This window comes from Ranitomeya variabilis, chromosome 2 (assembly GCF_051348905.1).
Source record: "Ranitomeya variabilis isolate aRanVar5 chromosome 2, aRanVar5.hap1, whole genome shotgun sequence".
Classification (NCBI taxonomy): domain Eukaryota; kingdom Metazoa; phylum Chordata; class Amphibia; order Anura; family Dendrobatidae; genus Ranitomeya; species Ranitomeya variabilis.
In genome coordinates, this window is record NC_135233.1 from 769,457,978 (window position 1) to 769,482,885 (window position 24,908).

At 43.9% G+C, this 24,908-nt stretch overlaps 1 protein-coding gene across 4 annotated transcripts in view; it reads right to left on the bottom strand.

Annotated features, from left to right (window-relative positions):
* The window catches only part of ANKRD6 (ankyrin repeat domain 6), a 331,467-nt gene that overhangs the window by 240,002 nt on the left and 66,557 nt on the right, over positions 1–24,908 (bottom strand). The window contains exon 1 of one of the 4 annotated variants that reach the window (XM_077289731.1): positions 15,580–15,730. The exons of the other annotated variants lie outside the window; for them this stretch is intronic. The gene's annotated coding sequence lies outside the window, so the exon portion shown is untranslated. Of the gene's footprint in view, positions 1–15,579; positions 15,731–24,908 lie in introns of those variants that run through there. 4 annotated transcript variants of the gene reach the window in all.

Genomic DNA, 24,908 nt, shown 5'->3' on the forward strand with positions numbered 1-24,908 from the left:
TTGTTGTGCAATTTATCCTGAATACGCTGATACCCCATATGTGGGGGTAAACCACTGTTTGGGCGCACCACAGAGCTTGGAAGAGAAGGAGCGCCGTTTGACTTTTTCAATGCAGAATTGGCTGGAATTGAGATCGGATGCCGTATCACCTTTAGAGAGCCCCTGATGTGCCTAAACAGTGGAAATGCTCCACAAGTGACACCATTTTGGAAACTAGACCCCTTAAGAAACTTATCTAGATGTGTGGTGAGCACTTTGAGCCCCCAAGTGCTTCACAGAAGTTTATAAAGTAGAGCCGTGAAAATAGAAAATCGCATTTGTTTACACAAAAATGATCTTTTCGCCCACAAATTCTTACTTTCACAAGGGTAACAGGAGAAATTAGACAACAAAAGTTGCTGTGCAATTTCTCCTGAGTACGTCGATGCCCCATATGTGGGGGTAAACCACTGTTTGGGCGCACCGCAGAGCTTGGAAGAGAAGGAGTGCTGTTTGACTTTTTCAATGCACAATTGGCTGGAATTGAGATCGGACGCCATGTCGCGTTTGGAGAGCCCCTAAACAGTGGAAACCCCCGACAAGTGACACCATTTTGGAAACTAGACCCCTTAAGGAACTTAACTAGATGTGTGGTGAACTTTAAACCCCCAGATGCTTCACAGAAGTTTATAACGAAGAGCCGTGAAAATAAAAAATCGCATTTTTTCTACAAAAATGATCTTTTTGCCCACAAATTTTTATTTTCACAAGGGTAACAGGAGAAATTAGACCACAAAAGTTGTTGTGCAATTTCTCCTGAGTACGTCAATACCCCATATGTGGGGGTAAACCACTGTTTGGGTGCACTGCAGAGCTTGGAAGAGGAGTGCCGTCTTACTTTTTCAATGTAGAATTGGCTGGAATTGAGATGGGACACCATGTCACGTTTGGAGAGCCCCTGATGTACCTAAACAGTAGAAACCCCCCACAAGTGACCCCATTTTGGAAACTAGACCCCTTAAGGCACTTATCTAGATGTGTGGTGAGCACTTTAAACCCCCAAGTGCTTCACAGAAATAAATAAAGTAGAGCCGTGAAAATAAAAAATCCTTTTTTTTCCTTAAAAATGATTTTTTTAGCCTGCAATTTTTTATTTTCTCAAGGGTAACAGCAGACATTGGATTCCAAAACCAGTTTGTCCGGAGTACGCTGATACCCCATATGTGGGGGGGGCACTGTTTGGGCACCCATCGGGGCTCGGAAGGGAAGGAGTGCCGCTTGGAATGCAGACTTTGATGGGATGGTCTGCGGGAGTCATGTTGCATTTGCAGAGCTCCTGATGTACCTAAACAGTAGAAACCCCCCACAAGTGACCCCATTTTGGAAACTAGACCCCCCAAAGAAGAGCTTATCTAGATGTGTGGTGAGCACTATGAACCCCCAACTGCTTCACAGAAGTTTATAATGTAGAGCCATGAAAATAGAAAAAATCATTTTTTCCACAAAAATGATATTTTCACCCCCAAATTTTTACTTTCACAAAGGTAACAGGAGAAATTGGACCACAAAATTTATTGTGCAATTTATGCTGAGTAGCCTGATACCCCATGTGTGGGGGGACCACTGTTTGGGCGCATCGCAGAGCTCGGAAGGAAAGGATCGCCGATTTGGAATGCAGACTTTGATAGAATGGTCTGCGGGCGTTATGTTGCGTTCGCAGAGCCCCTGATGTACCTAAACTGTAGAAACCCCCCACAAGTGACCCCATTTTGGAAACTAGACCCCCCAAGGAACTTCTCTAGATGTGTGGTGAGAACTATGAATGCCCAAGTGCTTCACAGAAGTTTATAATGCAGAGTCCTGAAAATAAAAAATATTTTTTTTCCACAAAAAATATTTTTAAGCCCCCAAGTTTTTATTTTCACAAGGGTAACAGGAGAAATTGGACCCCAAAGGTTGTTGTCCAATTCATCCCGAGTACGCTGATGCCCCATATGTGGGGGTACACCACTGGGCGCACGGCAGAGCTCAGAAGGGAGGGAGCACCATTTGTCTTTTTGAGCGCAAAATTGGCTGTGGCGTTTAGAGACCCCCTGATGTACCTAAACCGTGGAAACCCCCCAATTCTAACTCCAACCCTAACACACCCCTAACCCTAATACCAACCCGATTCATAATCCTAACGATAATCACAACCCTAACCCCAAAACAACCATAACCCTAATCAGAACCCTAAATCCAACACACCCCTAATCCTAATCTCAACCCTAACCTCAAACCTAACCCTAATCCCAATACACCCCTAACCCTAATCCCAATCCTAACCTTAACCCTAATCCCAAACCTAACCCCAAACGTAACCCTAATGCCAACCCTAATCCAAACCCTAACCGTAATCCCAACTCTAACCCTAACTTTAGCCGCAACCCTAGTCCTAACTTTAGTCCCAACCCTAGCCCTAACTTTAGCCCCAACCCTAACCCTAACTTTAGCCCCAACCCTAACCCTAGCCCTAACCCCTCAATTTAGCCCCAACCCTAACTCTAAATTTAGCCCCAACCCTAACCCGAAATTTAGCCCCAACCCTAACCCGAAATTTAGCCCCAACCCTAACCCTAACTTTAGCCCCAACCCTAACCCTAACTTTAGCCCCAACCCTAAATTTAGCCCCAACCCTAACTTTAGCCCCAACCTTAACCCTAAATTTAGCCCCAACCCTAACCCTAAATTTAGCCCCAACTCCTCTAGCTGCCGGCTGGCAGATCATGGTGGGCGCACTGCGCATGCGCCCGCCATTTTCTTACCAGAGGAAGAAGCTGGCGGCCAGGAGGGGACACAGGAGGACCCAGGGACGGTAAGTATAACAGGGTCCCCGAATCCCCCTATTTCTCTGTCCTCTGATGTGCGATCACATCAGAGGACAGAGAATTACACATCGCTTTTTTTTTTTTGGCGGTCGCCGGTAAACAGTTAATTGCTGGCGATTGCAAAACAGGGGTTGGTAAAAACCGACCCCGATTATGTTCTTTGGGGTCTCGGCTACCCCCGGCAGCTGAGACCCCAAAGATCTTCCGGGTGCCGGCTGGCGGGCCATTTTTTGACCGGAACAAGATGGCGGCGCCCATTGGGAGCCACGAGGAGCATCGGGGGAGACAGGCGAGTATCGGGGGTGATCGGGGACCCCATTTCTCTGTCCTCTGATGTTCGATCACATCGGAGGACAGATAAATTAAATGGAAAAATCGCGTTTTTGTTTTCTTTTTGCGACCGCCAGTAAACGGTTAATTACCGGCAATCGCAACCCGGGGGTCGGTAAAAAAACCCCGAATCATGTTCTCTGGGGTCTCTGCTACCCCCGGTAACCGAGACCCCAGAGAAAATCCAACTCTGGGGGGCGCTATTCACTTTTTCCACAGCGCCGTTAATTAACGGCGCTGTGGTTTAAGTACCCTTAACTGCCGCTGTTAAAAGGCGTATCGGCGGTCGTTAAGGGGTTAAGATAGTTTTGGCTTTTCTTTTTACAACAAAACTATATGTCTAAATATAATGAAAACATGCATATTATCCACTGTATCATGCTACAGCGCCACCGCCTGCCTGATGAATGTGAATTTATTTTTTGCAAATCATATTGTATGCATTATGCAAACTATTGGGTAGGTCAGTGAGGGATCAGTGACCTGTCAGAAGTCTGCATTATGAATATCTAACCAGAGCACCACATGAAGACCCCCACCACAGGCTGCTCCAGGGCACGGGCATATCGTTAACTCAAAACTGAAAATAAAGATTAAACAACGACAAGACAGATTTCATCAACCATGGTATCATTTTAATCAGTATAATGGTGACAACCTGACACTGTCTGTAGGTTACTGTGCACAATCCTGCTGACAGGTTCCCTTTAAAGGGCCACTGTCACCCCCCTCCAGCCGTTATAAACTAAAAGAGCCACCTTGTGCAGCAGTAATGCTGCATTCTAACAAGGTGGCTCTTTTAGTTTTAGGTTCAAGCATACCCCAAATAAAACGTTTTTATACTTAGCCACAATTCCTGTCTCTAGCCAGGTAGGCGGGTCCTCACTCCCCAGCTTGGCCAGCTCCTCTGCCGTCACTCACATCTTCCTGCGCTTTCGGCGCCGCCCCCTCAGCGCTGTTATCGTTTCAAATCCGGCACCTGCGCTGTGTACTGGTGTCCTGCGCAGACGCAGTAAGCTCTGGCCATCTGATGTAATGGCTGATACCAGAGAACAAAAGACATCCACAGAACACCAGGATGGATCTGCTGCACAGCAAATAGCTGTAGGACCTGCGATGATGTCACTGCCATGTGATTGCCCTAATTACATGGCAGTGACGTCATCGCAGGTCCTACAGCTATTTGCTGTGCAGCAGATCCATCCTGGTGTTCTGTGGATGTCTTTTGTTCTCTGGTATCAGCCATTACATCAGACGGCCAGAGCTTACTGCGTCTGCGCAGGACACCAGTACACAGCGCAGGTGCTGGATTTGAAACGATAACAGCGCTGAGGGGGTGGCGCCGAAAGCGCAGGAAGATGTGAGTGACGGCAGAGGAGCTGGCCAAGCTGGGGAGTGAGGACCCGCCTACCTGGCTAGAGACAGGAATTGTGGCTAAGTATAAAAAAGTTTTATTTGGGGTATGCTTGAACCTAAAACTAAAAGAGCCACCTTGTTAGAATGCAGCATTACTGCTGCACATGGTGGCTCTTTTAGTTTATAACGGCTGGAGGGGGGTGACAGTGGCCCTTTAATGAATTCGGTACCTTCTAATTTCAGCAAGACTTGGGTCTTGATGAATTGGCCCCTTAATTCTGAAAAAACTTTATGTTTACACTAAGCTTTTTTATGCAAATTTTCAGCTATGTTTTACAGTACCAGCAAAGTCTATTAGCTCTCAGAAATCTCATGCACACAGCTTGTTTTTTTTCATCCTCAGTATTTTGCACAATAGAGCATGTCACTTTTAGCATTTTTTCAACCATTAAAAGTAATGGGTGGTGAAAAAAAATGCTGAAAAAACACAGGTATCAGGTTTTGCTGCGTTTTTAGTAAAACAAAAAGTACAGCAGAATGTGAAACCAATCTATTTTTGTGATTTTCCCAGGTTTACCATCTTGTCTTGTTCACCTGAGATGGAAGCTGGGAGTAGTACAGTTTAATTAAATGATGGGTACAAACACATGATATAATTGTCTAAGGGTTTAATTGTCTGTCTGTCCTGGAAATCCTGCGTCTCGACCAATCAGCGACGGGCATTGTCCTCCACTACTGTCAAGTGCCGCCATTGTGTTGTCTAAGGGTCTAATTGTCTGTCTGTCTCAGAAATACCGCCTTGCTGATTGGTCGAGGCCAGCCGGCCTCGACCAATCAGCGACGGGCACAGTCTGCCGCGAATTCTGGAATCATCATTGTCCTCCACTGCTGTCAAGTGCCGCCATTGTGTAGGGTGTGTGCCTGCGTCTCCCTGTATGGGCGGCATCTCCCTGTGTTTCTATCTTAGAATGGGTCGTAAACGAAAATACGCCAATGAGGATGACAGAAAAGCAGCAGCAGCAGCAAGAAAACGACAACATCGGGAACAGGAGACACCACAACAAACTGCCGCCAGACAAGCCCAGGACGTGGAATCTCACAGACACCGTCGCCAACCGGAGACACCACAACAAACTGTTGTACGACAGGAACACACACTACACAATACAGGCCACGCACTATATATAACACAGCCCACTTACCATATAACACAGCCCACGCAGTATATAGCAGCCATGCAGTATATAACACAGGGCACATAGTATATAGCACAGCCCACGCAGTATTTAACTGCGCCGCCCTCTGCCTGAACAGTCAGTGCGGAGAGACGGGACGCTGAGGAGCAGCGACGAGAGGTGAGTATGTGATATTTTGTTTTTATTGCCTCAGCAGCAGCATTACATGTGGCACAATGCTGTATGGAGCATCTATGGGGCCATAAAGAACTGCATGGAGCATTACATGGGCCATCTATGGGGCCATAACTGCATGGAACATTATATAGAGCATCTATGGGGCCATAACTGCATGGAGCATTATATGGGGCATTATATGGGGCATCTATGGGGCCATAAAGAACTGCATGGAGCATTATATGGGGAATCTATGGGGCCATAACTGCATGGAGCAATATATGGGGCATTATATGGGGCATCTATGGGGCCATAAAGAACTGCATGGAGCATTATATGGGGAATCTATGGGGCCATAACTGCATGGAGCATTATATGGAGCATCTATGGGGCCATAACTGCATGGAGCATTATATGGGGCATCTATGGGGCCATAACTGCATGAAGCATTATACTACGTGACTGGGCAAAATACTACGTGACTGGACAATATACTACGTGGACATGCAATGTACTGCGTGGGCTGCGCAATGTACTGCGTGGGCTGCGCTATGCACTGTGTGGGCTGTGCAATATACTGCGTGGGCTGTGCAATATACTATGCATACATATTCTAGAATACCCGACGGGTTAGAATCGGGCCACCATCTAGTATATATATATATATATATATATATATATATATATATATATATATATATATATATATATATATATTCCAACCCAATTCACCTCCCACAGCTGTTCCATTTGTATGTGTATTTTTTCATATGTCTTGTATTGGCGATCTGTGCATGAGCTTCTGCTTTGGAAACAAAGCTGAACTTTTGATCCTGAAAACCACAGCAAAAACACACAAACGCACCAAAACTTGCATCTTTGACGCTGCTTCTCTTCTGCAAAGAGTGCAGATTTTGCTGCAGAAAAAAAATGCAGACAAAACCCTAGTGTGAACATAGCCTTAACGTGTTTTGCAATTGGTGTCATTTAAGATGAGGAATCGATATAAGGCTGTAGTCAGACGGCCGTATGTTCTCTCATGCGAGAAAATCGGGCTGATAATGGTAATGACACTTGGGCTCAAACTCTGTCAGAGATTGATCTGAGTGTCAGTTTACCGAGCCTGATTTTCTTGTATAAGAGAATAGCAACACAGGCGTGAGGAAGTTAGAGAACTTAATTTCTCCATCTCCTCTATTCTCTCTATCCACGTAAATCAGATTGCACTTGGATGACAACCAAGTGCAGTCCGATATTTACATGCACCCATTGACTTATATGGATGCACATGGTTCGATCATCGGATACACTGGCAGTATGCTGCGGTTTTTTTCTCATGCCGAATAGGCAAAAAAAAGCAGTGGTCGGCACCCCCCCATAGTATAACATTGGGTCGAGTGCTACCTGATAAAACATCAGATAGCAGTCAGCCATGTTATACGCTCATGTGAGCGAGCCTTAAATGACTGCATCTTATAGTCAACGTTCCTCTTTTATGTAAATTAATTCACTGTAAGTGCAAGTGTAAAATAGCATCGGAAAATAAATATACAGTATATTAATAAAGATGTATAATAAATGTAGGCTGCAAATATTTAAAAAAAAAACATGGTCAAATAGAAAAAAGTGACTGTGTTACAAATGAACTCTTCAATGTAGCCAAATTAGCAAAGCTGCTTCTTGGTTTTCCTGTGCTGCCTGAGTAACAAAGAGCCACACTAATGCCTGGCAAATGTAATTATTCTCTCTGGCACAGGGTCACAAAATTGTATTAATCCAAATCCCACTGTAGAATACTGAAGACAAAAAGAAGACAAGACAAAAAGGCCAGAAAAGATGCTGAATTAATGTCTCTTGGCAGGAACTCATAAGCCTCTGACAGAATGCGAACAGTATATGTCTTTATTCAGTGATGCCTCAGATAGTTGTACTCAATGTTGGAAGCAATAACTTCAATCATGAAAGCGGCTGTGTGGAAGTTATAATTGTCACCAAGTATAGAGAATATGTGGCATGCTTGATACCAATTAACTGCCGTTTGAGACGTTTTCCAGGACTCATTGGTTTCCTCTGACACAGGAACATTTGCTCTAGAACAGTGCTCCCCAACTCCAGTCCTCAAGAGCCACAAACAGGTCATGTTTTCAGGATTTCCTTAGTATTGAAGAGGTGATCATTGCATCACCTGGACTATACTAAGAAAATCCTGAAAACATGACCTGTTTGTGGCTCTTGAGGACTGGAGTTGGGGAACTCTGTTCTAGAAAGAAGTTTCTAAACGTGTGTTCATTTTATCCATCTTTTCGTCATTCACACCAAGAAGTCTCGCACCATCAGTTTTCTCCTCTCCTGTTCAGGGCAGTGCAATGAACCTCATGTGCTGGGCTTCAGTTCAACAGTGCAGGATAGCTTGGTGTGGATGACATATGGGCATCTGGCACATCAATCATGGCCAAAAGGGCTGAATCCTCCAGCAGGACCAGAAGATGGCACAGGCAGAACCCATCAGAGCATAAAGTGAAAGAGAAGTAAAAAGTTCTATCAACTCTCTCAGGCTGTGGGTTGGAAATGAACACACGTTCACGTGCATCTTTATGGTGCAAACAAATCACCAAAGCTATTAAGAAGAGAGACTCTTTTGTCCGGTTCCCTTTAATTATTTTTTTTTATCTTACTGGACCTGGTATCATTCCTAAAGAAAGCAGAATCTTTACACCTAATGGCTCTCTGTACCTACAAAAATTTTGCCAGCCAAAAAATGCCCCTAATTTTCCATTACACCATAATCTCAGAACAGAATGAGAATATTTAACAATAGGTATGCACAAATTATTAATCACTAAGAAATAAAATTAGCATATTATTTTGACACGCCAAAAGGCAGGCTGACATCAAATGGTGAGGAGTTTTATTCTTACACTATTCATGTACATTAGAGGCTGTGTCTACTAATATATTCCTACAATATTCACACTCATCCACCAGACTCTGCTGTTCCTCTGCACTGTTGCCTGTGTTCCCTGTTGTCGTCATCTCCTTTTCCGGTGGTGGACATCACAAGACTGCTGCAGCTAATCAGCAACCACTAATCTACAGGGTGGGCCATGTATATGGATACACCTAAACAAAATGGGAATGGCTGGTGATATCAACTTCCTGTTTGTGGCACATTAGTATATGGGAGGGGAAAACTTTTCAAGATGGGTGGTGACCATGGCGGCCATTTTGAAGTCGGCCATTTTGGGTCCAACTTTTTTTTTCAATGGAAAGAGGGTCATGTGACATCAAACTTATTGAGAATTTCACAAGAAAAACAATGGTGTGCTTGGTTTTAAGTGCTGCCCATTGGGTTGGATTGTCAATACAACCCTCTTTTCCCACTCTTGACACACTGATAGCAACACCGCAGAAGAATTGCTAGCACAGGCTTCCGGTATCCATTGTTTCAGATGCTGCACATCTCGTATCTTCACAGCATAGACAATCCAACACAATGGGCAGCACTTTGAACACATTTTATAAGTGGTCATAAACTTGTAAATAACTCACGAAAGAATAAAGTTACGTTAAAAACAAGCACACCATTGTTTTTCTTGTGAAATTCTCAAGAAGGCTGATGTGTCACATGACCCTCTTCCCATTGGAAAATAAAGTTGGATCCTAAATGGCTGACTTCAAAATGGCCGCCATGGTCACCACCCACCTTGAACAGTTTTCCCCCACTCATATACTAATGTGCCACAAACAGGAAGCTGATATCACCATCTATTCCCATTTTATTTAGATGTATCCATATAAATTGCCCACCCTGTACTGCATTAGTGACATTACCTTTGGCCAAGAAAAAAGAATAAAAGAAATTGGCCAATCCCATTAGTGTTGGTGGGTTCCACTGACAATCTAATATGTATTCTAATATGTATTTCCCGGGCAGAAGTGTTGAAAACATTTCCAAACGCCACTCTAGCTCTTTTTTTAAATTAACTTTTAGGCCGGGATCACACATATGTGAGATACGGCCGAGTCTCGAAGGTGAAAACCCTCCTCTGGCGCTGGCACTTGGGAGCGGAGCGTGCAGCTCCATGTATCGCTGTGCGGATTCTAGCTCCGCTCCGGAGTGCTGGCGCCAGAGCTGGGTTTTCACCTGCGAGACACGACCGTATCTCGCGTATGTGTGATCCCGGCCTTACTCTGATCTAGTGAATGTTTTGAAAGAGTGTGGCCAAATTCACAATGTCATTTTTGGGTAAGGGTACCGTCTCAGTGTGGCACTTTGGTCGCTACGACGGCACGATCCGTGACGTTCCAGCAATATACATACGATCTCGCTGTGTCTGACATGCTACTGCGATCAGGGACCCCACTGAGAATCGTACGTCGTAGCAGATCGTTTGAAACTTTCTTTCGTCGCTGGATCACCCGCTGTCATCGCTGGATCGTTGTGTGTGACACCGATCCAGCGATGTGTTCGCTTGTAACCAGGGTAAATATCGGGTTACTAAGTGCAGGGCCGCGCTTAGTAACCCGATGTTTACCCTGGTTACCATTGTAAATGTAAAAAAAAAAAAAACAGTACATACTCACATTCCGGTGCCTGTCACGTCCCTCGCCGTCAGCTTCCCGCACTGACTGAGCGCCGGCCGTAAAGTAAAAGCAGAGCACAGCGGTGACGTCACCGCTGTGCTGTGCTTTACGGCCGGCACTGACACAGTCAGTGCGGGAAGCTGACGGCGAGGGACGTGGCAGACACCGGAATGTAAGTATGTAGTGTTTTGGTTTTTTTACATTTACAATGGTAACCAGGGTAAACATCGGGTTACTAAGCGCGGCCCTGCGCTTAGTAACCCGATGTTTACCCTGGTTACCCGGGGACTTCGGCATCGTTGGTCGCTGGAGAGCTGTCTGTGTGACAGCTCCCCAGCGACCACACAACGACTTACCAGCGATCACGGCCAGGTCGTATCGCTGGTCGTGATCGTTGGTAAATCGTTTAGTGTAACGGTAACCTAAGGTTTCTTAAATATCAATGCACCAACAAAACAGTAGAATATTTTTACATACTTTTATTTATCCTGCACTGTTCATTGTTTTGTAATTTAGGCAGAAAGCCAATGAGCTGTCAATCAGTTTTTTCCCAGTGTCGGATGGATGTGCACGGCCCCAAAGAATAATATCGGTCCAACTGCAATCTGATGTTTTGTCAGATCACGTTCGGACCGATAATAAGGCTGTCTCCATGAGCCCTAAGATGCACACAGACCCAGCTGTCAGTCACTAATTAGGACTCCCCACTTAGCTGAAAAGCTCCGAATGAGCAGAGGTTGCAATAAATACCATACAGGTTATACTGGACAATATCCAATAAGCTATGTATTAATCTGTTCAGCTCCTCCTGCACTATAAAATGTTGCTGATGATTGCACAGCATTTCCAAGCCAAGACAGGTTCCCATTAAATGGATGCCCTCATTTTTTAATAGATTGTATACTCCCCCACTTACATATCCCTGCTACAGTGCCCTGTTTCCAGTCTTCTTTGTTTTGCCTGGCTCCAGTGGTGCTGTAGCTGGTAACCATCCTCAGCAGTACTGTTTATGGAACAAGACAACGAAAGCAAGTGATTGGCTGCAGCGGTCACATAGGGTAAACAGGAAGAAACTGCTGCAGCCATGTTAAAACTGGGGACACCGAGATGAAATGGTGCCAATTAAACAGGTTTACAGGTTTATATTTTTGTTATTTTATCATAATTGGTGGTTCTGAAAAGAATTCTAAATAACACAAAAAAGAGCCTTAAAGGGAATCTGTCACCAGATTTTTGCTAAACCATTAAAGAGCAGCATAATGTAGGCGCAGAGACCCTGATTACAGCAATGTGTCACTTACTGGGCTGCTTGCTGTCATTTTTACAAAACCACTACTTATCTGCTGCAGATCTAGCAGTTCTCTGAATGTTGAGCTCTGTATAATCCTGCCCACATCATTGATTGGCAGCTTTCTGCCTATGTACAGTGAATACAGAAATGTCAATTGTTGTTGGGGGGCGGAGTTATACAGAACTCATGAATATGCTTGGCTACCTGGCAACAGATTTACTAGTCTTCTAAGATAATCTCCTGCTGATAAAACAGTGATTTTATAAACTACAGCAAGCAGCCCAGTAAGTGACACATCACTGGAATCAGGGTCTCTGTCTCTACATTATGCTGCTCTCAGATTAAGTGACACTAACCTGGTCATTTAAGGAAGAATGATGTTCAAATAATATCCATGAATAAGTACCTGGGTATGGTCTAAAACGTCGTAGGAAAAAAGGCTTAAGTAATCTTTTTGGATATACTTGAGAGGGTCATGATTTTAAGACGTTGAAATAAAGCTTACTATTTTATTTGGGAAATAGTTGGAGCATCACTTCTTTCCTTGAACTTTCGCTGCGCACCACCAGTCAGGAAAGGCTTTCTCCGTACCGAGAACTCTGCAATTGCCTTCATAGAGGTGAGCTGTATTCATCTTTTTTACCACAACCTGGTGGCAGATACCCTATTCCCATCACCAAGATCCTATCCCAATAAGTAGTAGGTGTAATAATGATGTTAGCAAATACCTCCAATTAGAAATGTTGTATAGTTTTTCTGATTCACTCTGTCTCTTTCCACCATGTGCAGGCATTGCAGGACCTTAGGTATCAATGTTTGTGACCACTGATATAGTGACAGTTATCTAGTTGCTAGTGGTCGTAACCATAGATACCTAAGGTCCTACAATAAATGCACATGAGGAAAGAGACACAGCGAATCAGAAAAACTATACGAAATTTCTAATTGGAGGTATTGCTAATATTACTCTTATTACACCTACTACATACTGGGATAGGATCTTGGAGATGGAAATACCCCTTTAACGTATATTCTATCAGGGTACGCACCCACGATCAGGAATTACTGTGGGTTTGATGCTGTGTATTTATGCAGCGTCAAAACTGCAGTGGCCAGATGATACAGCACAGTGGATGGGATTTCTAGAACTCCCATATCCACTATGCGTGCATGTGCTTCTGCGGATCACCCACGGACACTGACATGAGGCACGTCTTTCAAGACTGCAGCATGTCAATTTCTCTTGCAGAGACGCTAGTCTCTGCAACAGAAATTTTATCAATAAAATGCATTGGATGTGGTAAATCCAAATGGTTCAGTGAACACAAGCGGATTCACCTGCGTTCAATAGATGGCAGCGTTTTGGATATAGTGAACATACGCTGCGTCCAAAGCACTGCTACATCCAGATCATGGGCACATTGCCTCAATGAATCAATAAATCAATCAAATAGTTAAATCAGCCTCATTAATAACATTTCTTGTGATTGAAGAATAAACACTAAGGATATGTTCACACGCAGCATATTTTCACCATAAACAGCAATGAGAAAGTGCAAAAACACTGAAAAAAACATGTGTTTTTATGCTTTTTTTTGGTGCATGAAACTAACTCTGACACATATAACCTGCATAAAAAAAACACAGCAAAAAAAATAAAAGCAGAAAAAACCTGTTTTTGTAAGCAGCTGTTTTTTTACTGACAAGAGAGAAAGATTTTGGCTGCAGAAACAAATGCAACCAAAAAGCAACGTGTGAACACAGATTAAAGTTTGATTCGGGTCAACTTAGCCTGAATGCAAACTGTTGATTGCTTTTACATTTCCTCTTTATCTAGCATGTACTTCCATCTAGCATGTACTTCCACTGGGAAAAAAACAAGGGAAAACATCCCAAATGAAGGGTGATGTCAGCAGATTTTTCAGATACACATGGGTATATGTTAACTGCACACTCCTGAGGAACAATCTGCCATCTGTCCATTGAAGATGAATCCAGTGACAGTAGGTACATAAAGGAATACAATGTATGCGGAGATGGTATTGATCACCATTGTTGCATTTTCTTAACAATGCCGGATGACAGCACAACTGCTGTTGGTGAGAAATAATTTGCTGCAGGATAATCGTGAATATAGTATTGCACCTTTTGTTATCTAATGGTATTTTGAAACCTAATCCGCCTTAGCAGTGAACTTGCTTTTTGCTGTCATGGTTACTAGTAAAAGCGCAGAATGGCTGACAGTGTGGTCCGCCTCGAGGGTTTCTTAGTCATAGCACATGGCCATAAAGAATGAAAGCAGAACGTGGGTGATGTGTTAAGTACGACCAAACTTTATCATGCCGGAAGTATATATAGAAGAGAACATGGCACATGTGTTGGAAACCTACGGCATAAGAAATGCTTCTGCCACAGTCACGTGATTATCACATCTTCATTCACACAAGGCAAAAGATGGGATTGAAAAGAAAAATGAAGTAAAGCAAACTCCTAAAACAATCACAGTAATGCCACATTCACATTTTGTACAGACCACCAAAAATGCAGCAAAAATTGATCCGGTTTCCTCCCACACTCCAAAGTCATGCTGATAGGGAATTTGGATTGTGAGCCCCAATGGGGACAGCGATCATGTCTGTAAATGGCTGTGGAATATGATGGCGCTATTTAAGCAAAGCAAAATAAATAAGTTGTGAAATTATTCCGCAGCATCATTTTTTTTTCTTTTTCTTAGTTCTAAGGTCACTTTTAACCTTGATTTAGCTGATGACTGGTGCAGCCTTTACTTTGTCAGAGACAAGTCCACTCTGATGAGCGGCAGCGGTAATGTGGCACAAAAATGGGACGTCACCTTTAACAGCAACGCCAACATCGCGGAGACAGAACCGCACCTAGGTGCCCAGTATGAATAACTCCTTTAATAATTGATTATATGAACGATTATTCTCTCCAGAATCCTGGTAGATCTGCTGCAATACAAGCAATGCTCAATCTATGCCCGAGAGAGATTTTAGCCAGTACAGCACATCATAACATGCTTTAAATGATTAGAAAAGACAGCTTCCAATTAGTGGTAAAGCACAATAAATAAATACCGAGGTGAAAGAGTTAAGCATTAATTAACTGTCAAAATGCATTATTGAGTTTTGTTTCACACGAACAAAGGACACATCTCAGTCATCATATACTGACCTCATACAAATACACAAGTAGGACAGGAAATGTTCAGAGTGCCCCCATCAGCCCCTCACCCGCAACTGAACCAGTGTTATTATTCTTTACACAGGAGGCTTTTCAACAAAGGGAATACAATAAGGCTCAGAATATTTACACCCACATAGCTGTCTCTATGGCAGAGTTAGTCTATGCCTGTATCTACAGTTCATAAATAATAGTTAGCCATGCTCAATAAGGTGTTTCAGGAGGTTCTCAATATTAGTGTTCCCGGAATGTGAACTTCAAACACTCAATGCAAATATTCATGGAATGTGTCCTGTAAAGTAATAAGCTGAAAAGTCCAATGGCTGGCAGTATGGACCTCACTGTACAACAGGATCCCTAAAGAAACCTCCACTTAGGGTAATCCATCATCAAATTACTAATTAATCCAAATCAAAGCTAACCTAACCCAGATGTAATACATTAGACATGGTAACCGTTTCCTTGTTGTTCCTGTGCTGGGTAATCCCTTGTCTGGACAATGCAGATGACCTGCAAATCTAACCTTCGCACTGGATATAAAAATTCCCATTATAGTCGACTAGTCTACCTGGGGAACTATTGGGGAAGAAATCTAGAAGTAAACAGTTGCTGTACTTACATGTATGTTTTCTGTCCATACGTACATCCAATGTGAGGGATACAAGGAAAGGACATCTGCGGCCCCCTCTGCACTAATCCTATACAGCCTGGCCAGAGACCCTCCACATTTACATGTCAAAGAAAAGCTTTCCTACAGGCTTTATTGTGCTGGAGCATGGTTTCCTAAGCAGCAGCCTTGTCTAGGCACAACGGTTTTATTACGCCAGGAAAACCTGTAATTTCATTTTAGTCAAGCACACGCAGACAAGTATGTGATAATGCTGCTGCAATTTACTAATATGCATTTAATAATGGTACAATTGAGAAGCATGAGTTATGTTTTGCTGTCTAAACACTGAAAATGTAGTTAAGGGAAGGGAGAAAATAACTACCGGTACTTTGTTTATTCCATGGTAAGAAATGTCTGGTAAATAACTGAGGCTCAGAAGGATTTTATTCCATAGGTTACATAGACGCTATTCCCGGCAGTGATCAATCAGACTAAATTCCCATTAACTATTCCAGGTAGTGAAGCTGACCTGCAACTAACGACGTACTTTATTCTCTGTTTTGGGTTTTCATTGTTTCAGTGCATTTAAAATTAAAAATATTCATTAAACAAAACGCCTCTTTGATGGGGGTCATGGCTGCTATGCAGACTGATGCGTTTCCATGGTTACAAACTGCAAAAAGAAAGAAAACTGTATATTCTCTCGCCCTATTTTTTCAAACCTACAGACATTCAATGGCAAAATTAAAATGCAAAATCAAGAATTGCTGCCTTCACTGACCACAGTGACCACCACAAACACTTTGTTTAATATACCTGTAAATCCTGATATTTATAAGGCTCGGTTCAGACTTTCAATTTTTAGTTTTTAGTCCATTACTGAGGCCAGCGATAGACAGCGGTCGATGACATGTCATCACTGCTGCTTAGCAAACAAAGACTGTCACTGAGCAGGACAGCAATGGTTCTGGAGCAGAAAAGATCCTATAAGTTATCACCTACTCAGAGGATCAGTGATTGATTGGTGGGAGTGTGGAATGATCACTATTATCATGGCTTTCAAATTTTCAAATTAATTTCTTTTTCCAGCTGAATAACATGAAGAACACGTATTATTGGCACATGAAACATGCGATTATGCTGCAGAGCAAGTGACACGGCTGGCACCTGCCTGCAGGTTTTTTTTTTTTGCAGTACGTGATGGTATTCATTATGTAAACTAGGGGCAGGTAAGTGAGGGATCAGTGACCTGTCAGCAGTCTGCATTATGAATACCTAGTCAGAGCATCACATGAAGACCACCCACTAGCAGCCCCACAGCATGAGCATATCATTAACTAAAATCTGAAAATAAAGATTAAACAACCACAAGACGGATTTCATCAATCAAGGTATCATTTTATTCAGTATAACAGCGCCAACCTGACACTGTGTGTAGGTTACTGTGCACAATCCTGCTGACAGGTTCCCTTTAAAGGGAACCTGTCAGCAGATTTTGCCGCTATAAGATGCGGCCACTGCCTTTCAGGGCTTATCTACAGCATTATATAATGCAGATAAGCCTCCGGTCCTACCTGCAAGTGAAGAAAAATAAGTTATATTATACTCACCCGGGGGGCGGTCCGATGGGTATCGCATGGTCCGGGTCCAGCGCCTCCCATCTTCTTGCAACGCCGCTCTCCTGCTTCTTCATCACTCCCCAGCACTGCAAAAGTACTGCAGTGTGCAGGCGCTGAGCCTCTCTGATCTTTCCCAGCATAGAGAAGTATGCCTGCACAGGAGCGCAATGCCAGGGAGCGATGAAGAAGCAGGAGGGCAGCATCACAAGAAGATGCCCTGAAAGGCAGTGGCCACATCGAATAGCGGCAAAATCTGCTGACAGGTTCCCTTCAAAGGGCAACTGCCATCAGGTGTCTGCTATGTAATCTGAAGACATCAGGAGATAGGGGCTGAAACACAGAATTCAGGGATGTGTCACTTGTCAAAGTTTGTGCTGTTGTTAATAGTGATGAGCGAGTATACTCGTTGCTCGGGTTTTCCAGAGCACGCTCGGGTGGTCTCCGAGTATTTATGACTGCTCGGAGATTGTTTTTATCGTTGCCGCTGAATGATTTACAGCAACTAGACAGCTTGATTACATGTGGGAATTCCCTAGCAACCAGGCAACCCCCACATGTACTCAGGCTGGGTAATAGCTGTAAATCATTCAGCTGCCACGATGAAAACTAAATCTCTGAGCAGTCATAAATATTCGGACGTCACCCAAACGTGCTCTGGAAAACCCGAGCAACGAGTACACGCGCTCATCACTAGTTGTTAACGAACAGTGAAGGATTAATCACTAAGAGATTAACATTGCCTGATGTGGGAGTGGTTAGCTTTCTCAGGTCTGCTTCATGCTAAATCTAAAAACTCTGACTGAGTCATAACTGCTGCATCCAGTAATCCAAGTGATACATGGTTGGAATCAGGGTCTCTTTGCCTACATCAGGCTGCTCTCAGATGAGGTAGCAAAAACCTGCTGACAGATTCCCTTTAAGTGAGATCAGAATTAACACCGTACAGCAGGGTAGAACTTTGTCTCACTACAATTGCATTTGTCCTCTCCCAGTGGTTCAGTTTCCACTATTAGAACTCGTACTAATATCTATGTTGCTATTAAGTAACACCCATGGTCCATTACTGTGGGGTAGTACAGCAGAGAACAAAGCTTTTAAGGCAGCAAATTACAATAACTACAATATCTTTGTCTTCCATGCGCTAACGTATCTTATAATTAGCATATTGTTCTGCCTGTTAGGCCGGGATCACACATGCGAGTGTCGCATGTTAATACCCGGCATTGCTGCCGTCACTCAGGAGCGGAGCGTGCGGCTTCATGTATTGCTATGCGGCCGCACGCTCCGCTCCTGAGTGCCGGCGGCAATGCCAGGTATTAACATGCGACACTCGGCCGTATTTCTCGCATGTGTGATGCCGGCCTTAGGATGTTTACAACATTGTTGCATGTTCAGCAGCTGTCCAATTTAGGGGAGACATGCTCTGTCCGGCTTTGTGGAAATTGTAAGATTTATTAGTGTTTTTCAGACATCTAGAGCTTTTTCAGTTGCCTCCTTGGAATCAGTGCCTCTGTAACAGGAATGCATTTCACAAAGTTGTCAGGAAAAATCTCAAGAGAGCAGAAAACTCTCAGTAACGAAGCCATGGGCGATTAATAACCAAGTGCTTGTGTTGTCTTCTCTTCATTTTAGGGTTACTCCAGCCTGATCTATGAATGTTGGGATATACAATGGATGACATTCCAAGTGTTTTTGCTCATGCAGAACCTTGGAGCCATGGAAATTTCAAAGTACCATAGGACTTGCATGAAATCATTTGCATAAAAATTTATATTTTCTCTTGTATATCCTTGAATACAAAATGATAACGGTCGTAAGAACAAATCTATGAATGTCTAGCTTGCTGGCATCAGAAGAAGAATGTAGCACAGACTGTAACTTGGACTTAATCCCATCCTGTAAAATACCGTAATTCAATTAGAGAAATAGTTTCCTCGGCACCGAAGCAGCTCACTCCGATGGGCAGCGTGGCATTCCTCAGTCCCAGCCCTGTCGTCTGCTGTCATCTCTCCATACTTCAGTACTGTAGGACCTTTGTTCTAACAGCACAGGCACCCCTAGGCAGCTAAGCTCTGATTTCAAGTTTTCAATTAAAAAAGAAAAATTGCTAAATAATGTTATGTTTTGTGAAATAAGTGAAGATTAGGTTTCAGAGAGCAAATCTGGATTTGATCTTAAAAAATACCTTAGTTTTAACCTCTGTGTTTCCAGGGGGAAGCTAAAAGCAGCCATGCCACTATGAGATTGAACTTATTCTTAAAAAAAAAAAAAAAACATAAAAAAAAGAGGAATACAACATGGGATGAGGTCTAGTGTATTGTGCCATAGTCTCCTCCTAGAAGCCATATCGTATTACTAGGGAGAAAATACAGGACGATGTATGGCAAACAATATAGAAGAGTAGGCCCCACAACACACTGTATTGCGCACTCCATATTTACATTATGCACGGTTTTCATTATTTTCTTTCACGTATTCAGCAATATAATCAATAGAGGTTTTCTTTCCATTTTTATTGGCTTTGTGAAGAAACATATATGGTAAGCACAATTTCTGAGGTTGTCCTCCATGAGAAAAAAAAACAACTTTTACAAAAAAAAATCAACCATAGCATTCAGAAAAAAGAAACAGAAGCTCTAGGATGTGCTCATGCCAATGAGAATACATCATCCACTGTATCTTCTGATGCCTATCTTTATTATAAAACAATCTTTTTTCAATTTAAGGGGTTCTTCATCAAATAAATGAAAAAAAAAACTCACCAAATTGATAAATACTTTTAATTATTTATATTTGTCTTGTATAGGGCGCAATTGCAAGCCAAAGTTTTTCAAAATGGCTGCCGTCACATTGCTCAACACAAAACCCATTCTAACCACCTGCAGGGCAAGATGTGTGAGTGGAGAAAGCTCCCCTGCCTTCTCTGGCTGTAACTATGAGGAGAGACAGGAGGAGATGAGTGTCCACCATAGAAGAGATACATCTCAGCTGAAGCACAGGCAGATCATTTATAAGGAGTCCATCTAAAGATGTATTGTACAAAAATGTATGAAATAGCATAAACCACTATGATACAGTCATGGCCAAAAGTGTTGGAACTCATGAAATTCTTCCAGAAAAATTAGTATTTCTCCCAGAAAAATGATTCTAATCACATGTTTTGCCATAACACCTTTAATTCCTTTGCATCTATTGGAACAACACATCTGTTACTTGCCACAGGTGACTTTGAATGAGCATCAATTACAAGAAACAAATTTGTTTACCCACATTTTTTTAAAAGGTGGCAACAATTTTGTCCGGCTCTTTTTTGGGGTTTTGTGAGAAATTATGTTCAATTTGCCTTTCTTTCTCTGTTATTTTTTGTGTTGTTCCAATACACACAAAGGAAATAAATTATGTGCAAAAAAATGTGCAATTGTAATAATTTTCATTATTAGAATTCATTTTCTGGAACAATTTCAAGGGTACCAACACTTTCGGTCATGACTGACACTCTGGCACATTATAAGACTGTCTAGTCTACATCCATACTGTCTAAAAATTAGACAGTTTTGGCAATCTGGCACACTGTATGGTGGGAAGAGAAGGGTCACATCCTAGAGTATATTGGTGTGGTGGGGTCTGAACATGGCACCGTGTAGGAATTCTGCAGGAAGAAATCTAAGGAGCTAAACACTGAGCTGCCATTATAGCTTGGGGCTATGCAGTAGTAACTAGCTAACCAGTAAAAAGCTTACTGTACCTGTCAGTCTGATCATAACACGCTTACAAAGACTAAGGTGAAACCAAAAAAAATCACATTTACTGTATTTTCGTGCAGGAGTCTTGACAAGGGTGAGTGTTTGGTATTTGACATTACTTTAGTTGCAGTTTCTCATGAATGTTATTACACACTATGCACACACATTTGTTTGTTCAGTAACAGAAGTGTCCATCAGGAGAACAGAAATTCACTTTTAAAGCAAGAAAAACAAGAGAGATGTAAAGTGGAAAAAACAGCTACAGTGTTATTTAAAGAAGGAAACTGGCTGGTATTAAAAATAATACCCCGTGAGCCAGTCCTAATACAGAGCAAATAAATCTACAAGTGGGAGAAAACTAATATGTGTTTTTTGGAACGAGTATCTGTGAAAATTGCTACTATTTCATAAGGATGTTATAAGTGGGTGATAATACTTCAAATGATCATTCTGATTATTATTAAGAGCAAACAAGCACATCGATCCAACAATGAACAGTAATTCACCTGTTGATCACTGACACGAAAATATATACGGTACTTACGGGCAATTTATCTGCTGGTAAATTAGCTGTCACTGCACCTGTCAGGTTTCGATAGAATCTGTCTGTCATGACTCAAGGCAAACCACTAGTGTGAACACAGCCTTAGGGTAAACGTCACATTAGTGGCCGACAGCTAGACTGACTCCAGTAGAGGGAACAATGTGCTTTTTGCTTCTTTCCTAAGTGTATAATATAATAATCTACACTGCATTTCCACTGTCCAAGTTTTTCAATGAAAGGCTTAGCTTTGTTAAAGGGGTTGTCCAGTACTAGGCAACCCTTTTTTTATCTAAATGTTTGACCCCGATAAAAGTAAAAATCCTATACTCACCTCCTGTGTTGGCGCGGTGTCTGCAGTGGTTCTCCCGGGGCTCTCATGCGGTGTTGTGACAGGTGACACCCGGAGCCCAATCAGCGCTGGCGTCACTGTCCCTTCCTTCGTTCAAATTGAACATGAAGAGGAAGTCCGGGCTGCGGCTGATCTCGACTAACTCTTCATGATCAATTCGCTCCATTCGTATTTGGAGTGTAAATTTGTGTGGAATAGATTGCAGACACCATGTGTCATTTGGACAGTCCCTGAGGTACCAAAACAGCAGAAACCCCCCACAAGTGTCCCCATTTTGGAAACTACACCCATCAAGAAATTCATCTAAGGCCAGTCTCACACGTCCAGATAATTCCGGTACCGGAAACAATCGGTACCGGAATTATCCGTGTCCGTGTGCCCCTACGTTTCTGGTGTACATCAGTGTGGCACACGTGTGCCGCCCGTGTGCCCACTGGGTACCACACGCACCGTGCTGGGTACCACACGTACCAGCATCTGGTGCTGAATCCGCGATTCATATCTTCCCTGCAGCAGCGTTTGCTGCATAGAAGATATGAATAATAGTGTTTAAAAGAAAGATCTATCTGTCCCCCGCCCTCCCACCCCCTGTGCGCCCCCCCGCTGTTCTGAAAATACTTGTCATGCTCGCGCCCAGACTGGTTGGTGCGGGCGTGTGGGGGAGTGGCCCCACTGGACCACAGACCAAACTTCCCAGGAAGGGGCGTAACTAAGTAGCTTCCTAGGTGTTCGCTGGAGCCTCTGATGGTGAGGTCAGACTTGTGCAATAGGGAGCTACCAGGTACCACTCCAGGGTAGAGTCTGGTTGTGGCTGCTGATCCCACCGGGGAACGGAACATAGACAAGCAAGCGGGCACGGCTGGCACATAGGTAGGCAGACGGGTACAACAGGAACATTGTCAGGCAGGCGGACACGGCTGGCTCTCAGGTAGGCAGGCACGGCTGGCTCTCTGGCAGGACTGGTGGACAAGACTGACACACTGGAAGAACCGGTAGGGACCGGTCTGCAGGCAGGTATGTAGAACGGGTAAGAACCTGTTCAGACACGAGGACTTAGGAATAAGTAGAAAAAGACCGCAAGAGCGGATGCAGAGCGAAAGCACAGGAGCTAGAGACAAGAACAGAAGTGCAGGAGGCGGAGCCAAGAGTAGGAGGCGGAGCCAAGTGCAAAACCGCTGGAGGCGGAGCCAAGAGCTGGAGGTGGAGCCAAGTGCAAACAGGCAGGAGGCGGAGCCAAGAGCTGGAGGCGGAGCCAAGTGCAGGAGAAGTAGAACCGCAAAAAGCGGAGCCAGGTAGAACCGCAAGGAGCGGAGCCAGGTAGAACCGCAAGGAGCGGAGCCAGGTAGAACCGCAAGGAGCGGAGCCAGGTAGAACCGCAAGGAGCGGAGCCAGGTAGAACCGCAAGGAGCGGAGCCAGGTAGAACCGCAAGGAGCAGAGCCAGGTAGAACCGCAAGGAGCGGAGCCAGGTAGAACCGCAAGGAGCGGAGCGGAGCTGCGGGAGAGGTCTCTGCAGCAAAGCTGAGCAGAGCCACAAGGAATGTGGAGAGAAGCTGCAGCAAGGGATAACTGCAACAGCAGAAGATAAGCTGAGAAGAAAGGAGCAGAAACGCAGAAGTGAGGAGCAGAGGTAAAGTAACAAAGGTTCAGAGCAGGCAGAGCTGCAAGAGTGCGGAGTGTAAGCAGACTGAGAATACAAGGAAAGACAAGAGGGAAGGAAGCCAAAGACTAGGAGACCGAGGTAAGACTAAGTGCAGACAAGGCAATGGAACAAGACACAAGGACAAATACACTGGGACCAGGATATAGTGCCTCCTGGTGGGCGGAACAACAAGACCAAGGAAATAACACAGAAAATCCTCCAGAGAGGGAGTAACTCAGAGAAAGGCCAGGCAAACTTAGAAGCAAGACACTAACTGAGCTAACACATTGCACAGGCCCAGAACACTGGGTGGAACTGCACTATATACTGGAGGCCTCTTGACAATTGGTCAGGAACAGATTGGACAGATGCACCTGATTCCTATAAGAACCAGAGAGTTCAGGCGCCGCCCCTCTATACACAGAACTATGAAGCATGCAGAGAGCAGAGACACAGAACATGGAGCTGGCAAGAAACAGAAACCACATCATGACCTGGAGCAGTGGGTAAGATAGTGTGAGAGATGCGAGGCCATGCCGTGAAGCCAGCAGAGTTGTTACAGTACCCCCCCCCTTTACGGCCCCTCTTCTTCAAGCCCGCCAGAATAACTTGTAGAAGAAGGATGGGAGCACACATAGTCCAGGCCAACATGACATCTTCAGGGTAGAAGGCGGCAGGAGAGTCACCAGGTATCTCAGAAAACAAAGTCTCTTTGTGCTCTGCAGGGTTAGCTTCATCAGAAATCTCGGATAGCAAAGTCTCATTGTACCCAATAGGGTTAGCTTTCTCAATGGACTGGACCATTTCCTCAGGGTAGACAAGAAGCAGGGACTTGGAAGATACCGATTTGTTATCTTCACCAGCCGGCCACATGGAAGCTGAAGGAATACTCTCAGGATACACCTTCTGCCCAATATCCAGAGACAAACTTTCAGATAGCAGAGATGTTCTAGAGTACTGAACACAGGAAAAGTCACTAGAGATGAGTGTGGAGAACAGCTCCACCGGGTCAGAGAAAAATTGAGGTGAACAAACTTCAGTTTTGGAATCTTCACCAGCCGGCCATAAGTATGCAGAAGGTATAAACATAGGAACAATCTTGTGCCCGTTATCCAGAAGAAATCGTCCAAGCGGCGGGGATGTTCCTAGGAACGGATTACAGGAATAGTCGTTGGAGATGTGTGGAGAGATAGTCACCGCTTCCCTATCTTCGGTGACATTAGCACACCTTGACTCGACAACTAAGTGTTTACTGGTATAGTCGCTGGAGATGTGTGGAGACATCGTCACCGTTTCCCCATCTTCGGTGACGTCAGCACACCTTGACTTGTCGACTAGCAGACCAGCTGAAGATGACACTGCTGAGTGTCTTTGACGCATGGGAACCAGACAGTTCTTAAGACTGGGTAAGTTCAAACGAAGCACTTTACTGGAACCCTTGAC